The following is a 16,966-nucleotide window of genomic DNA, read 5'->3' as shown; positions in this document are numbered from 1 at the left end:
CACAGTCAGAGATGCCCCGGAATGCGAGCACCTGCAGGCAATCAAATCATCAAAGATGCAGAGAGAGAGGTAACTCCAGGTTAAAGAGGTGTGAATTGTCCCAAGCCAGTTCAGTCGGTAGGCCTCTGCAAGTCCAGGCTTGTTGGTGGGGGCCGAATGTAATGCGACATGAATCCCAGATCCCGGTTGAGTCCGCATTCATGCGTGCGGAACTTAGCTATAAGTTTTTGCTCAGCAATTTTGCGTTGTCGCGTCTCCTGAAGGCCTCCTTGTAGAATGCTGACCCGGAGATCAGAGGCTGAATGTCCTTGACTGCTGAAGTGTTCCCCAACTGGAAGGGAACAGTCCTGCCTGTTGATAGTCGCACGATGCCCGTTTATTCGTTGTCGCAGTGTCTGCATGGTCTCGCCAATGTACCACGCTTCGGGACATCCTTTCCTGCAGCGTATGAGGTAGACTACATTGGTCGAGTCGCACGAGTATGCGCCGCGTACCTGGTGGGTGGTGTTTCCACGTGTAATGGTGGTGTCCATGTCGATGATCTGGCATGTCTTGCAGAGATTACCCTGGCAGGGTTTTGTGGTGTTGTGGTTGCTGTTCTGAAGGCTGGGTAATTTGCTGCAAACAATGGTTTGTTTGAGGTTGCGCGGTTGTTTGAAGGCCAGTAGTGGGGGTGTGGGGATGACCTTGGCAAGATGTCCATCCTCGCTGATGATGTGTTGGAGGCTGCGAAGAAGATGTCGTAGTTTCTCCGCCCCAGGAAAGTACTGGACGACGAAGGGTACTCTGTCAGTGGTGTCCCGTGTTTGTCTTCTGAGGAGATCGGTGCGGTTTTTTGCTGTGGCGCGGTGGAACTGTCGATCAATGAGTCGAGCGCCATATCCCGTTCGTACGAGGGCATCTTTCAGCATCTGTAGGTGTCTGTTGCGCTCCTCCTTGTCTGAGCAGATCCTGTGTATACGGAGGGCTTGTCCATAGGGGATGGCTTCTTTAATGTGTTTCGGGTGAAAGCTGGAGAAGTGGAGCATCGTGAGATTATCTGTGGGCTTGCGGTAAAGCGAGGTGCTGAGGTGACCGTCCTTGATGGAGACGAGTGTGTCCAAGAATGGAACTGAATTTGGAGAATAGTCCATGGTGAGTTTGATGGTGGGATGGAACTTATTGATGTCATCGTGTAGTCGTTTCAGTGATGTCTCGCCGTGGGTCCAAAGGAAAAAAATGTCATCGATGTATCTGGTGTATAGCATCGGTTGAAAGTCCTGTGTGGTGAGGAAGTCCTGTTCAAACTTGTGCATGAAGATGTTGGCATATTGAGGTGCAAATTTGGTCCCCATGGCTGTTCCGTGCGTCTGGATGAAGAATTTGTTGTCGAAGGTGAAGACGTTGTGGTCTAGAATGAAACGGATGAGTTGCAGAATTGCGTCTGGAGATTGGCAGTTGTCGGTGTTGAGGACTGAGGCTGTTGCAGCAATGCCGTCGTCATGGGGGATGCTGGTGTAGAGTGCCGAGACATCCATTGTGACGAGGAATGTTCCTGGTTCAACTGGTCCATGGGTGCTGAGTTTCTGTAGGAAGTCCGTCGTGTCGCGACAGAAGCTGGGTGTACCTTGTACGATGGGTTTCAAGATGCCCTCGATGTGGCCCGAGAGGTTCTCACACAGGGTCCCATTGCCTGAAACGATAGGACGGCCTGGTGTGTTGGCCTTGTGTATTTTCGGGAGGCAGTAGAGATCTCCAATGCGGGGATTACGTGGGATGAGAGCACGTAGGGTGTTCTGAAGGTCTGGATCTAAGGTCTTGATCAGTCTGCTGAGTTGGCGGATGTGTTCCTTGGTTGGATCTGCGGGTAACTGCCTGTAGTGTTCCTGGTTGTCGAGTTGTCGGTATACTTCTTTGCAGTAGTCTGTTCTGTTCAGTATGACGGTGGCCCCTCCTTTGTCTGCTGGTTTGATGACGATGTTGCGGTTGGTCTTGAGAGTGCGGATGGCGTTGCGTTGTGCTTGGGTGACGTTTGAGGCTGCCTTGTGATTGCGAGTGATGAATCTGGCATTGACACGACTTCTGACGGCTTGAGCATACATGTCGAGTCTAGGGCAGCGGCCTTCCGGAGGGGTCCAATTTGACTCTTTCCTTTTCGGTTGCTGCACTGCAGATCTCGCGGTCTGCTGTTCCGGTTCATTGGTCGTGTCCCTGGGTTCGCTGTCGGCCTCTTGGGGTCTGTGGAAGAATTCCCGGAGCCTCATTCGCCTGATGAATTCCTCCGTATCTGCCGCGAGAATGATGGGGTCCATTTTGGTGGTGGTGCAGAAATTGAGCCCTCTGCTGAGGACTTCGATTTCGTCTGGTTGAAGGGTGCAGTCTGACAAGTTGACAATGGATTTCCCTGTATTGTTTTCGACTGTTGTACCGGGAGAAGCTTGATTGCTGCTGGTGGTGATGCCAAGTTTCTCAAGCTTCCTGTTCTTGGTGTGCATGTAGGTGGCATAGTATTGCTGTCTCATCGAAGTCCTCAGCAGAGGGCTCAATTTCTGCACCACCAACAAAATGGACCCCATCAGTCTCGCGGCAGATACGGAGGAATTCATCAGGCGAAAGAGGCTCCAGGAATTCTTCCACAGACCCCAAGAGGCCGACAGCGAACCCAGGGACACGACCAATGAACCGGAACAGCAGACCGCGAGATCTGCAGTGCAGCAACCGAAAAGGAAAGAGTCAAATTGGACCCCTCCGGAAGGCCGCTGCCCTAGACTCGACATGTATGCTCAAGCTGTCAGAAGTCGTGTCAATGCCAGATTCATCACTCGCAATCACAAGGCAGCCTCAAACGTCACCCAAGCACAACGCAACGCCATCCGCACTCTCAAGACCAACCGCAACATCGTCATCAAACCAGCAGACAAAGGAGGGGCCACCGTCATACTGAACAGAACAGACTACTGCAAAGAAGTATACAGACAACTCGACAACCAGGAACACTACAGGCAGTTACCCGCAGATCCAACCAAGGAACACATCCGCCAACTCAGCAGACTGATCAAGACCTTAGATCCAGACCTTCAGAACACCCTACGTGCTCTCATCCCACGTAATCCCCGCATTGGAGATCTCTACTGCCTCCCGAAAATACACAAGGCCAACACACCAGGCCGTCCTATCGTTTCAGGCAATGGGACCCTGTGTGAGAACCTCTCGGGCCACATCGAGGGCATCTTGAAACCCATCGTACAAGGTACACCCAGCTTCTGTCGCGACACGACGGACTTCCTACAGAAACTCAGCACCCATGGACCAGTTGAACCAGGAACATTCCTCGTCACAATGGATGTCTCGGCACTCTACACCAGCATCCCCCATGACGACGGCATTGCTGCAACAGCCTCAGTCCTCAACACCGACAACTGCCAATCTCCAGACGCAATTCTGCAACTCATCCGTTTCATTCTAGACCACAACGTCTTCACCTTCGACAACAAATTCTTCATCCAGACGCACGAAACAGCCATGGGGACCAAATTTGCACCTCAATATGCCAACATCTTCATGCACAAGTTTGAACAGGACTTCCTCACCACACAGGACTTTCAACCGATGCTATACACCAGATACATCGATGACATTTTTTTCCTTTGGACCCACGGCGAGACATCACTGAAACGACTACACGATGACATCAATAAGTTCCATCCCACCATCAAACTCACCATGGACTATTCTCCAAATTCAGTTCCATTCTTGGACACACTCGTCTCCATCAAGGATGGTCACCTCAGCACCTCGCTTTACCGCAAGCCCACAGATAATCTCACGATGCTCCACTTCTCCAGCTTTCACCCGAAACACATTAAAGAAGCCATCCCCTATGGACAAGCCCTCCGTATACACAGGATCTGCTCAGACAAGGAGGAGCGCAACAGACACCTACAGATGCTGAAAGATGCCCTCGTACGAACGGGATATGGCGCTCGACTCATTGATCGACAGTTCCACCGCGCCACAGCAAAAAACCGCACCGACCTCCTCAGAAGACAAACACGGGACACCACTGACAGAGTACCCTTCGTCGTCCAGTACTTTCCTGGGGCGGAGAAACTACGACATCTTCTTCGCAGCCTCCAACACATCATCAGCGAGGATGGACATCTTGCCAAGGTCATCCCCACACCCCCACTACTGGCCTTCAAACAACCGCGCAACCTCAAACAAACCATTGTTTGCAGCAAATTACCCAGCCTTCAGAACAGCAACCACAACACCACAAAACCCTGCCAGGGTAATCTCTGCAAGACATGCCAGATCATCGACATGGACACCACCATTACACGTGGAAACACCACCCACCAGGTACGCGGCGCATACTCGTGCGACTCGACCAATGTAGTCTACCTCATACGCTGTAGGAAAGGATGTCCCGAAGCGTGGTACATTGGCGAGACCATGCAGACACTGCGACAACGAATAAACGGGCATCGTGCGACTATCAACAGGCAGGACTGTTCCCTTCCAGTTGGGGAACACTTCAGCAGTCAAGGACATTCAGCCTCTGATCTCCGGGTCAGCATTCTACAAGGAGGCCTTCAGGAGACGCGACAACGCAAAATTGCTGAGCAAAAACTTATAGCTAAGTTCCGCACGCATGAATGCGGACTCAACCGGGATCTGGGATTCATGTCGCATTACATTCGGCCCCCACCAACAAGCCTGGACTTGCAGAGGCCTACCGACTGAACTGGCTTGGGACAATTCACACCTCTTTAACCTGGAGTTACCTCTCTCTCTGCATCTTTGATGATTTGATTGCCTGCAGGTGCTCGCATCCCGGGGCATCTCTGACTGTGTCTATATAAACATTTCTGGAACAAGCCTTTCCATTCACCTGAAGAAGGAGCCGTGCTCCGAAAGCTCGTGTTTGAAACAAACCTGTTGGACTTTAACCTGGTGTTGTAAGACTTCTTACTGTGCTCACCCCAGTCCAACGCCGGCATCTCCACATCATGGAAACTGATGACAGTTGGGCACCAAGCGTGAACCATACCTCCGGACCAAGAAGTCCAATTTTAAGATCGAGCATAAGCAAAATATAACTTATGTTAACTTGGACATAAGTTATACATCTCTTTTTTTATGTTGAGACATCTGTTTTTCAAATTCACCTGTGATTCACCTGAGGAAGGAGCAGTGCTCCGAAAGCTAGTGCTGAAACAAACATGTTGGGCTTTAACCTGGTGTTGTAAGACATCTTACTGTTTTTTTAAAGGAACAGCTGTTGCCTTGTAATAAGTGACCTGGCCTCTCAACCAGGCCATTAGAATCTGCAGCAACACAGTCAGGTTGCACATTTCACACGTCCGCTGATTGCTGTAGTGTAGTGATTATCACATTCACCTCACACGCGAAAATGGCGAAAATGTCTCAGACAGAATGAAAAAGGGAATGTAAATGAGGCTAATTAAGGCTGAGAAAGGTGCTGATAGTGGCGCATTCAGACGTCAGAATGGGATCAAAGGTAAGCAGTGTATCAGAGAACAATTGGCAACAGGGATCAGATTGATCAAGTAGGATGGTATAGGCTGGGGGGGGGGGTTGGCAATTGTGAGGGTAAAACATACCAATGGAAGGAATGAAAATAAGTTGATAGAAAAAAATACGTGTGAAGTGTGCAGAATAAAATTAAACAGACCGAGAGCTGCCTGATCCACCAGAGTTAGTGAATAGAGATAAGTGAATGTCCACTCATCGACAAGTTGATCGAAAATGTTTCGATTTTCCCGGGAACGCGTTGATTCCCTGCAGTGTGAGCTCAGCTTCTCAAAGCAACCCCAATGTGAATGAATCCCGCCGTCTGAGCCGCAAGGAAATGAGGTAAACATGCTGCGTGACCAACAGAAAAGGGCTCGTCCGGGATTTGAACCCGGGACTTCTCGCAAATTTCAACACCGAGACACCCGAAGCGAGAATCATACCCCTAGACCAACGAACCCCGCGAAAGCAAACAGATCAGAGTTAGGTTAGCATCGAATCAGAGAATAATGACACCACAGTATGAGGCCATTCCGGCCGCCGTGGCTGTGCCAGCTCTCTGTTAGCGCAATGGAAGAAACAAAGAAACAAAAGATGTGTCTGGAGGAGCTATCGATGGCAGATTGATCAACTACCGCCCGGACACAAAGAACAAGTGGAAACAAGATTGAAACCCAAATCTGCGATGTAAAGGACACGCAAAATGGGTGCAGCATTTACAGTGTGAAACTGCTGAACACACACTGAGTGTGAAAGCTGTATTGAGCCCAGTGGAAAGATGCGCTGCTGTTCCTCGAGTGTCTGTTGAGCTTCTTTGGAACATTTTACGACGCCGAGGTCCGGGAGGTCAGCGTTAAGATCCAGCTCTCCAGTCAGTTCAATTCTCCACTTTGGCTCTGTGGATTAGATGGGTCACGTCCCTGTGGTTAACACAGATCTGGAGCATCAATTTTATCCAAACGCACTCCAGCTCAGACACTGTCTCTCTCTCTCGAGCATCATCTGTGGGGAGAGAAACGACGTAAACATTTCGAGTCCTGAGAAATCTTTTACAGAGTGGGCCAATGTAAATTAACGCCGCCGTCAGCATCGCAAACAATTCGTAATCTCTGACCTGGAGTAAAGAGCCTGTCCTGCATTTAAACCCACGACCACTCCCATAGGCATTGATTGAAAATCCTTAAACGAGAACCAGACCTCGAGACCATAGAGCACAAATTTAAGACCGACATTCAGCAAAATATAATTTATGTTAATTTCGATATAATTTCTACATCTCACGGCTTTATATGTTGAGACATCTGTTAATTTCAGACACAGCTGTCGCTTGCAACAAGGTACCTGGCCTCTCAAACAGACCATCAGAATCTGCAGCAACACAGTGAGGTTGTACATTCCGCACGTCCATTGATTGCCAGCGGTTTCTGTAGTGTAGTGGTTATCACTTTCGCCTCACACGCGAAAAGTCCCCGGTTCGAAACCGGGCAGAAACATCGAACATTTAGCATTTCGTGTGAGAAAAGTTTGCACAATTATTGGGCACAAAATAATTATATTTCCTGAATGTTGCCGGAATCTCGTGTGTTCCAGGACTATGAAATTTCGTCTCACACGAGCCACTACACTGAATTGAACATTAAGGCCCAAGCACTGAATTTTCGGCAGGCAATGAGAGGTGAAGAATTTTCATATCTTGGCACACCTCGGATATTAGCAGCGAGTTCATCCACAACAGAGTTTCACCGATTTACAAATGAACATATTTAATCACCATCTCAAAAATGCCTAAATGTGTGACAAATGCAACTTACTGCGGATGCTTCAAACGGAAACAAAAACAGAAAATACTGGACAACCTCAGCAGGTCTGACAGCCTCTGGGGAGCGAAATGGCAGCTGTCGTTTCCAGTCAAGTGGACTCTTTGTCAAAGCAGGAGAACTGGAATTGGAGATTCAGACGATTGTGGGTGGGGGTGGGGGTGGTGGAGTGCTGTGTTGGGCCTCGATAGAGGGCTAGTAATAGGTGGGAAATGACGAAAATGTCTCGGGCAGAAAGAAAAAGGGAATGTAAATGAGGCTAATCAAGGCTATGAAAGGTGCTGATGGCGCATCAAGCGGTCAGAATGTGTTAATGGCAGAACAAAGGTAAGCAGTGCGTCAGAGAACAATTACAAACAGGAATCTGATTGCTGAAGTAGGATGGTATGGGCTGGGCGGAGGGGGGCAATGCTTAGTGTAAAACATATCAATGGAAGGAATGATAAGTTGATGGAAAAAACATGTGGTGGAGGGGGAAGTGAGAGTTCACAGTCTGAAGTTGTTGAACTGATAAAATGAAAGGGACAAAGAGCTGTCTGGGTCCACCAGAATTAGTCAATAGAAATGTGAATGCCCACACATTGACAAACTTCTCGGGAACGTATTGGTTCCATGCAGTTTGAGCTCAGCTTCTCAAAGCAAACACAATGTGAATGAATCCCGCTGTCTCCGCCGCAAAGAAATGAAGAAAACATGCGGCTTGACCAACGGAAAACCTCATCGAAGGGCTCGTCGGGGATTTGAACCCGGGACATCTCGCAAATTCTGACAGCGACACACCCAAAGCGAGAATCATACCCCTAGACCAACGAGCCCCCCAAAAAGAGTCAAACCATACTGTCATTGCCACCGAAAACCAATCGACCATCTGCGGAGAACGCCAAAAGTACTGCAACATCTCAGGGACTCAGGCGGAATTTGTCGACAGGACAACAAAGTTCGTCTTTCACCATCACCTTATATTAAAACAGGGACAGGTTAGAAATGTGATACATCTTAACCAAGTGAATTACCGGAGGGAGGAAACAGAACAACAGGAAAGGGCTCTAATGGGGGGCAAGTCAGGAGAGATTAAATAAGAAGAGGCCTTGGGACCCTGGCCACAGAGTTAGGTTAGCATCGAATCAGAGAATAATGACACCACAGTATGAAGCCATTCCGGCCGCCGTGTCTGTGCCAGCTCTCTGTTAGCGCAATGGAAGAAACAAAGAAACAAAAGATATGTCTGGAGGAGCTATCGATGGCATATTGATCAACAACTACCGCCCTGACACAAAGAACAAGTGGAAACAAGATTGAATCCCAAATCTGCGATGGAAGGACACACAAAATGGGTGCAGCATTTACAGTGTGAAACTACTGAACACACAGAGTGTGAAAGCTGTATTGAGCACAGTGGAAAGATGCGCTGCTGTTCCTCGAGTGGCTGTTGAGCTTCTTTGGAACATTTCACGACGCCGAGGTCCGGGAGGTCAGCGTTAAGATCCAGCTCCCCAGTCAGTTCAATTCTCCACTTTGGCTCTGTGGATTAGATGGGTCACGTCCCTGTGGTTAACACAGATCTGGAGCATCAATTTTATCCAAACGCACTCCAGCTCAGACACTGTCTCTCTCTCTCTCTCTCGAGCATCATCTGTGGGGAGAGAAACGACGTAAACATTCCGAGTCCTGAGAAATCTTTTTCAGAGTGGGCCAATGTAAATCAACCCCGCCGTCAGCGTCGCAAACAATTCATAATCTCTGACCTGGAGTAAAGAGCCTGTCCTGGATTTAAACCCACGACCACTCCCATAGGCATTGATTGAAAATCCTTAAACGAGAACCAGACCTCGAGACCAAAGAGCACAAATTTAAGACCGACATTCAGCAAAATATAATTTATGTTAATTTCGATATAATTTCTACATCTCACGGCTTTATATGTTGAGACATCTGTTAATTTCAGACACAGCTGTCGCTTGCAACAAGGTACCTGGCCTCTCAAACAGACCATCAGAATCTGCAGCAACACAGTGAGGTTGTACATTCCGCACGTCCATTGATTGCCAGCGGTTTCTGTAGTGTAGTGGTTATCACTTTCGCCTCACACGCGAAAGGTCCCCGGTTCGAAACCGGGCAGAAACATCGAACATTTAGCATTTCGTGTGAGAAAAGTTTGCACAATTATTGGGCACAAAATAATTCTATTTCCTGAATGTTGCCGGAATCTCGTGTGTTCCAGGACTATGAAATTTCGTCTCACACGAGCCACTACACTTAATTGAACATTAAGGCCCAAGCACTGAATTTTCGGCAGGCAATGAGAGGTGAAGAATTTTCATATCTTGGCACACCTCGGATATTAGCAGCGAGTTCATCCACAACAGAGTTTCAGCGATTTACAAATGAACATATTTAATCACCATCTCAAACATGTCTAAATGTATGACAAATGCAACTTACTGCGGATGCTTCAAACGGAAACAAAAACAGAAAATACTGGACAACCTCAGCAGGTCTGACAGCCTCTGGGGAGCAAAATGGCAGCTGTCGTTTCCAGTCAAGTGGACTCTTTGTCAAAGCTGGAGAACTGGAATTGGAGATTCAGACGATTGTGGGTGAGGGTGGGGGTGGTGGAGTGCTGTATTGGGTCTCGATAGAGGGCTAGCAATAGGTGGGAAATGACGAAAATGTCTCGGGCAGAAAGAAAAAGGGAATGTAAATGAGGCTAATCAAGGCTATGAAAGGTGCTGATGGCGCATCAAGCGGTCAGAATGTGTTAATGGCAGAACAAAGGTAAGCAGTGTGTCAGAGAACAATTACAAACAGGGATCTGATTGCTGAAGTAGGATGGTATGGGCTGGTGGGAGGTGGGCGATGCTGAGGGTAAAACATATCAATGGAAGGGATGATAAGTTGATGGAAAAAACATGTGGTGAAGGGGGAAGTGAGAGTTCACAGCTGAAGGTGTTGAACTGATAAAATGAAAGGGACAAAGAGCTGTCTGAGTGCACCAGAATTAGTCAATAGAAACGTGAATGCCCACCCATAGACAAACTTCTCGGGAACGTATTGGTTCCACGCAGCTTGAGCTCAGCTTCTCAAAGCAAACCGAATGTGAATGAATCCCGCCGTCGACGCTGCAAAGAAATGAAGAAAACATGCGGTTTGACCAACGGGAAAACCTCATCGAAGGGCTCGTCCGGGATTTGAACCCGGGACCTCTCGCAAATTCCGACAGCGACACACCCAAAGCGAGAATCATACCCCTAGACCAACGAGCCCCCCAAAAAGAGTCAAACCATACTGTCATTGCCATCGAAAACCAATCGACCATCTGCGGAGAACGCCAAAAGTACTGCAACATCTCAGGGACTCAGGCGGAATTTGTCGACAGGACAACAAAGTTCGTCTTTCACCATCACCTTATATTAAAACCGGGACAGGTTAGAAATGTGATACATCTTAACCAAGTGAATTACCGGAGGGAGGAAACAGAACAACAGGAAAGGGCTCTAACGGGGGGGGGGGGGGGGGGGGGAGTCAGGAGAGATTAAATAAGAAGAGGCCTTGGGACCCTGGCCACAGAGTTAGGTTAGCATCGAATCAGAGAATAATGACACCACAGTATGAAGCCATTCCGGCCGCCGTGTCTGTGCCAGCTCTCTGTTAGCGCAATGGAAGAAACAAAGAAACAAAAGATATGTCTGGAGGAGCTATCGATGGCATATTGATCAACAACTACCGCCCTGACACAAAGAACAAGTGGAAACAAGATTGAATCCCAAATCTGCGTTGGAAGGACACACAAAATGGGTGCAGCATTTACAGTGCGAAACTACTGAACACACACTGAGTGTGAAAGCTGTATTGAGCACAGTGGAATGATGCGCTGCTGTTCCTCGAGTGGCTGTTGAGCTTCTTTGGAACATTTCACGACGCCGAGGTCCGGGAGGTCAGCGTTAAGATCCAGCTCCCCAGTCAGTTCAATTCTCCACTTTGGCTCTGTGGATTAGATGGGTCATGTCCCTGTGGTTAACACAGATCTGGAGCATCAATTTTATCCAAACGCACTCCAGCTCAGACACTGTCTCTCTCTCTCTCGAGCATCATCTGTGGGGAGAGAAACGACGTAAACATTCCGAGTCCTGAGAAATCTTTTTCAGAGTGGGCCAATGTAAATCAACCCCGCCGTCAGCGTCGCAAACAATTCATAATCTCTGACCTGGAGTAAAGAGCCTGTCCTGGATTTAAACCCACGACCACTCCCATAGGCATTGATTGAAAATCCTTAAACGAGAACCAGACCTCGAGACCAAAGAGCACAAATTTAAGACCGACATTCAGCAAAATATAATTTATGTTAATTTCGATATAATTTCTACATCTCACGGCTTTATATGTTGAGACATCTGTTAATTTCAGACACAGCTGTCGCTTGCAACAAGGTACCTGGCCTCTCAAACAGACCATCAGAATCTGCAGCAACACAGTGAGGTTGTACATTCCGCACGTCCATTGATTGCCAGCGGTTTCTGTAGTGTAGTGGTTATCACATTCGCCTCACACGCGAAAGGTCCCCGGTTCGAAACCGGGCAGAAACATCGAACATATTTAGCATTTCGTGTGAGAAAAGTTTGCACAATTATTGGGCACAAAATAATTCTATTTCCTGAATGTTGCCAGAATCTCGTGTGTTCCAGGACTATGAAATTTCGTCTCACACTGAATTGAACATTAAGGCCCAAGCACTGAATTTTCGGCAGGCAATGAGAGGTGAAGAATTTTCATATCTTGGCACACCTCGGATATTAGCAGCGAGTTCAACCACAACAGAGTTTCAGCGATTTACAAATGAACATATTTAATCACCATCTCAAACATGTCTAAATGTATGACAAATGCAACTTACTGCGGATGCTTCAAACGGAAACAAAAACAGAAAATACTGGACAACCTCAGCAGGTCTGACAGCCTCTGGGGAGCGAAATGGCAGCTGTCGTTTCCAGTCAAGTGGACTCTTTGTCAAAGCTGGAGAACTGGAATTGGAGATTCAGACGATTGTGGGTGGGGGTGGTGGAGTGCTGTATTGGGCCTCGATAGAGGGTTAGCAATAGGTGGGAAATGACGAAAATGTCTCGGGCAGAAAGAAAAAGGGAATGTAAATGAGGCTAATCAAGGCTGTGAAAGGTGCTGATGGTGCATCAAGCGGTCAGAATGTGTTAATGGCAGAACAAAGGTAAGCAGTGCGTCAGAGAACAATTACAAACAGGGATCAGATTGCTGAAGTAGGATGGTATGGGCTGGGGGGAGGGGGGCAATGCTTAGGGTAAAACATATCAATGGAAGGAATGATAAGTTGATGGAAAAAACATGTGGTGGAGGGGGAAGTGAGAGTTCACAGTCTGAAGTTGTTGAACTGATAAAATGAAAGGGACAAAGAGCTGTCTGAGTCCACCAGAATTAGTCAATAGAAATGTGAATGCCCACACATAGACAAGCTTCTCGGGAACGTATTGGTTCCACGCAGCTTGAGCTCAGCTTCTCAAAGCAAACCGAATGTGAATGAATCCCGCCGTCGAAGCTGCAAAGAAATGAAGAAAACATGCGGTTTGACCAACGGGAAAACCTCATCGAAGGGCTCGTCCGGGATTTGAACCCGGGACCTCTCGCAAATTCCGACAGCGACACACCCAAAGCGAGAATCATACCCCTAGACCAACGAGCCCCGCAAAATGAGCCGAAACATACTGTCATTGCCATCGAAAATCAATCTAACATCTGCGGAGAACGCCAAAAGTACTGCAACATCTCAGGTAGTCAGGCGGCATTTGTCGACAGGACAACAAAGTTCGTCTTTCACCATCACCTTTCATTAAAACCGGGACTGGTTAGACATGTGGCACGTCTTAAGCAAGTGAATTACAGGAGGGAGGAAACAGAACAACAGGAAAAGGCTCTAATGGGGGGCAAGTCAGGAGCGATTAAATGAGAAGAGGCCTTGGGACCCTGGCCATAGAGTTAGGTTAGCATCAAATCAGAGAATAATGACACCACAGTATGAGGCCATTCCGGCCGCCGTGTCTGTGCCAGCTCTCTGTTAGCGCAATGGAAGAAACAAAACATATGTCTGGAGGAGCTATCGATGGCATATTGATCAACAACTACCGCCCGGACACAAAGAACAAGTGGAAACAAGATTGAAACCCAAATCTGCGATGGAAGGACACACAAAATGGGTGCAGCATTTACAGTGTGAAACTGCTGAATACACACTGAGTGTGAAAGCTGTATTGAGCCCAGTGGAAAGATGCGCTGCTGTTCCTCGAGTGGCTGTTGAGCTTCTTTGGAACATTTCACGACGCCGAGGTCCGGGAGGTCAGCGTTAAGATCCAGCTCCCCAGTCAGTTCAATTCTCCACTTTGGCTCTGTGGATTAGATGGGTCACGTCCCTGTGGTTAACACAGATCTGGAGCATCAATTTTATCCAAACGCACTCCAGCTCAGACACTGTCTCTCTCTCTCTCGAGCATCATCTGTGGGGAGAGAAACGACGTAAACATTCCGAGTCCTGAGAAATCTTTTTCAGAGTGGGCCAATGTAAATCAACCCCGCCGTCAGCATCGCAAACAATTCGTAATCTCTGACCTGGAGTAAAGAGCCTGTCCTGGATTTAAACCCACGACCACTCCCATAGGCATTGCTTGAAAATCCTTAAACGAGAACCAGACCTCGAGACCAAAGAGCTCAAATTTAAGACCGACATTCAGCAAAATATAATTTATGTTAATTTCGATATAATTTCTACATCTCACGGCTTTATATGTTGAGACATCTGTTAATTTCAGACACACCTATCGCTTGCAACAAGGGACCTCTCAAACAGACCATCAGAATCTGCAGCAACACAGTGAGGTTGTACATTCCGCACGTCCATTGATGCCAGCGGTTTCTGTAGTGTAGTGGTTATCACATTGGCCTCACACGCGAAAGGTCCCCGGTTCGAAACCGGGCAGAAACGTCGAACGTTTAGCATTTCGTGTGAGAAAAGTTTGCACAATTATTGGGCACAAAATAATTCTATGTCCTGAATGTTGCCGGAATCTCGTGTGTTCCAGGACTATGAGATTTCGTCTCACATGAGCTACTACACTGAATTGAACGTTAAGGCCCAAGCACTGAATTTTCGGCAGGCAATGAGAGGTGAAGAATTTTCATATCTTGGCACACCTCGGATATTAGCAGCGAGTTCATCCACAACAGAGTTTCAGCGATTTACAAATGAACATATTTGATCACCATCTCAAACATGTCTAAATGTATGACAAATGCAACTTACTGCGGATGCTTCAAACGGAAACAAAAACAGAAAATACTGGACAATCTCAGCAGGTCTGACAGCCTCTGGGGAGCGAAATGGCAGCTGTCGTTTCCAGTCAAGTGGACTCTTTGTCAAAGCTGGAGAACTGGAATTGGAGATTCAGACGATTGTGGGTGGGGGTGGGGGTGGGGGTGGTGGAGTGCTGTATTGGGCCTCGATCGAGGGTTAGCAACAGGTGGGAAATGACGAAAATGTCTCGGGCAGAAAGAAAAAGGGAATGTAAATGAGGCTAATCAAGTCTATGAAAGGTGCTGATGGCGCATCAAGCGGTCAGAATGTGTTAATGGCAGAACAAAGGTAAGCAGTGCGTCAGAGAACAATTACAAACAGGGATCAGATTGCTGAAGTAGGATGGTATGGGCTGGGGGGGGGCGGATGCTGAGGGTAAAACATATCAATGGAAGGAATGATAAGTTGATGGAAAAAAATGTGGTGGAGGGGGAAGTGAGAGTTCACAGTCTGAAGTTGTTCAACTGATAAAATGAAAGGGACAGAGAGCTGTCTGAGTCCACCAGAATTAGTCACTAGAAATATGAATGCCCACACATAGACAAGCTTATCGGGAACGTATTGGTTCCCTGCAGTTTGAGCTCAGCTTCTCAAAGCAATCCCAATGTGAATGAATCCCGCCGTCTGCGAAATGAAGAAAACATGTTGCTTGACCAACGGAAAACCTCATCGAAGGGCTCGTCAGGAATTTGAACCCGAGACCTCTCGCAAATTCCGACAGCAAGATACCCAAAGCGAGAATCATACCCCTAAGCCAACGAACCCCGCGGAAAAAGCTAAAGCATACCGTCATTGCCATGGAAAATCAATCTAACATCTGCGGAGAACGCCAAAAGTACTGCAACACCTCAGGTAGTCAGGCGGCATTTGTCGACGGGACAACAAAATTCGTCTTTCACCATCACCTTTCATTAAAACCGGGACAGGTTAGAAACCAGAAGGGGGTTCAGTGCAGTTAGATTGCGAATATACAGACCGGACCATGTACCACATGCTATGGTACCAGCAAAAAGCCGGCACAGCCGCCGAGATTGGTCATAGAACATAGAACAGTACAGCACAGAACAGGCCCTTCGGCCCTCGATGTTGTGCCGAGCAATGATCACCCTACTTAAACCCACGTAACCCGTATACCCGTGACCCAACAATCCCCCCATTAACCTTACACTACGGTCAATTTAGCCTGGCCACTCCACCTAACCGGCACATCTTTGGACTGTGGGAGGGAACCTGAGCACCCGGAGGAAACCCACGCACACACGGGGAGGACGTGCAGACTCCACACAGACAGCGCCCCAGCCGGGAATCGAACCTGGGACCCTGAAGCTGTGAAGCATTGATGCTAACCACCATGCTACCGTGAGGCCTCATCATTAACATATTGACGATGAAGAAAGAGGAGATCTCAGGACGATATCTGGCGGCTGCCAACAAGTCTAAAAAGAATGGTTACCTCAATATAAACGCGCTCAGTGTGGAGGATGGGGCGGTCTATTACTGTGCAATGAGCACAGTGTCACAAAGCAGCTACAACCACGTACGAAAGCCTCAGAGAGTATTTTCAATTCCAGTAAATTTGCGTTCCTGCCCTTGTACCGGAGGATGGTTTGATCTGGATTCAGAAAAATATTCAGGTCTATTTCTCCACAATTGCATTGCCGTCTCTGTCCTTGTATAGGTCAATAGAGGAGCCGTTTCGGATTCGTGAGATTAATCAGCACGTCGCGATGCACAGTAAATTTAAGCTTGGAATATCCACTTCCGAGCAGCAGTAATGAAAGTTCTCAGATGTGGGGATAATAAAATCTTCCAGGACCGTTAACTTAGGTCGACCTTATGCCAACGAGTCTGAGCCCCTAGTAGTCTTCAGCGGAACATCGACTTTCTGATCGAAAATACATCAAATCTATGTTGACACTTCCTGCTTTCTGTTATGGAGGTTCCCAGATAAGGGACGTGTTTCAAAGAAAGTGTGGTGCTGTCCAAGTGAGTTCTGTAAAATCCACGGGCCTGTGATGATTCCACGTCTCACAAATGTCCATGCCCGCGGGACCATGTGTACGGTCCTTCCAGATATTTTCCGCACTGCCTCAGGGGACCAATATTACCAGCATTCTCATTCGGTCCCTGGCAATCAGAGAATTGGCTGTCACTGTTGAAATGCACAGAGTTGTGACCCTGTTGTTGTCGTCTCCGTGGCGCAATCGGTTACCGCGTTCGGCTGTTAACCGAAAGGTTGGTGGTTCGATCCCACCCAGAGACG

General features: G+C 47.9%; 7 non-coding genes across 7 annotated transcripts; 5 read left to right on the top strand and 2 right to left on the bottom strand.

Annotated features, from left to right (window-relative positions):
• Positions 1–6,937: 6,937 nt before the first annotated feature.
• Positions 6,938–7,010, top strand: trnav-cac. The gene has a single exon. It is a non-coding gene; the product is annotated as a tRNA-Val (tRNA).
• Positions 7,011–9,385: 2,375 nt separating this feature from the next.
• On the top strand, positions 9,386–9,458 carry trnav-cac. Its single transcript has one exon. It is a non-coding gene; the product is annotated as a tRNA-Val (tRNA).
• Positions 9,459–10,507: 1,049 nt separating this feature from the next.
• Positions 10,508–10,597, bottom strand: trnap-ugg. Its single transcript is given in 2 exon segments — positions 10,508–10,543; positions 10,562–10,597. It is a non-coding gene; the product is annotated as a tRNA-Pro (tRNA).
• A 1,247-nt stretch (positions 10,598–11,844) lies between these two features.
• On the top strand, positions 11,845–11,917 carry trnav-cac. Its single transcript has one exon. It is a non-coding gene; the product is annotated as a tRNA-Val (tRNA).
• A 1,034-nt stretch (positions 11,918–12,951) lies between these two features.
• trnap-ugg lies at positions 12,952–13,041 on the bottom strand. Its single transcript is given in 2 exon segments — positions 12,952–12,987; positions 13,006–13,041. It is a non-coding gene; the product is annotated as a tRNA-Pro (tRNA).
• A 1,220-nt stretch (positions 13,042–14,261) lies between these two features.
• On the top strand, positions 14,262–14,334 carry trnav-cac. Its single transcript has one exon. It is a non-coding gene; the product is annotated as a tRNA-Val (tRNA).
• A 2,558-nt stretch (positions 14,335–16,892) lies between these two features.
• Positions 16,893–16,966, top strand: trnan-guu. The gene has a single exon. It is a non-coding gene; the product is annotated as a tRNA-Asn (tRNA).

This window comes from Scyliorhinus canicula, unplaced genomic scaffold (genome assembly GCF_902713615.1).
Source record: "Scyliorhinus canicula unplaced genomic scaffold, sScyCan1.1, whole genome shotgun sequence".
Lineage (NCBI taxonomy): Eukaryota > Metazoa > Chordata > Chondrichthyes > Carcharhiniformes > Scyliorhinidae > Scyliorhinus > Scyliorhinus canicula.
The sequence above is the reverse complement of the archived record's forward strand: the minus strand, read 5'-3'. Positions and strand labels throughout refer to the sequence as shown.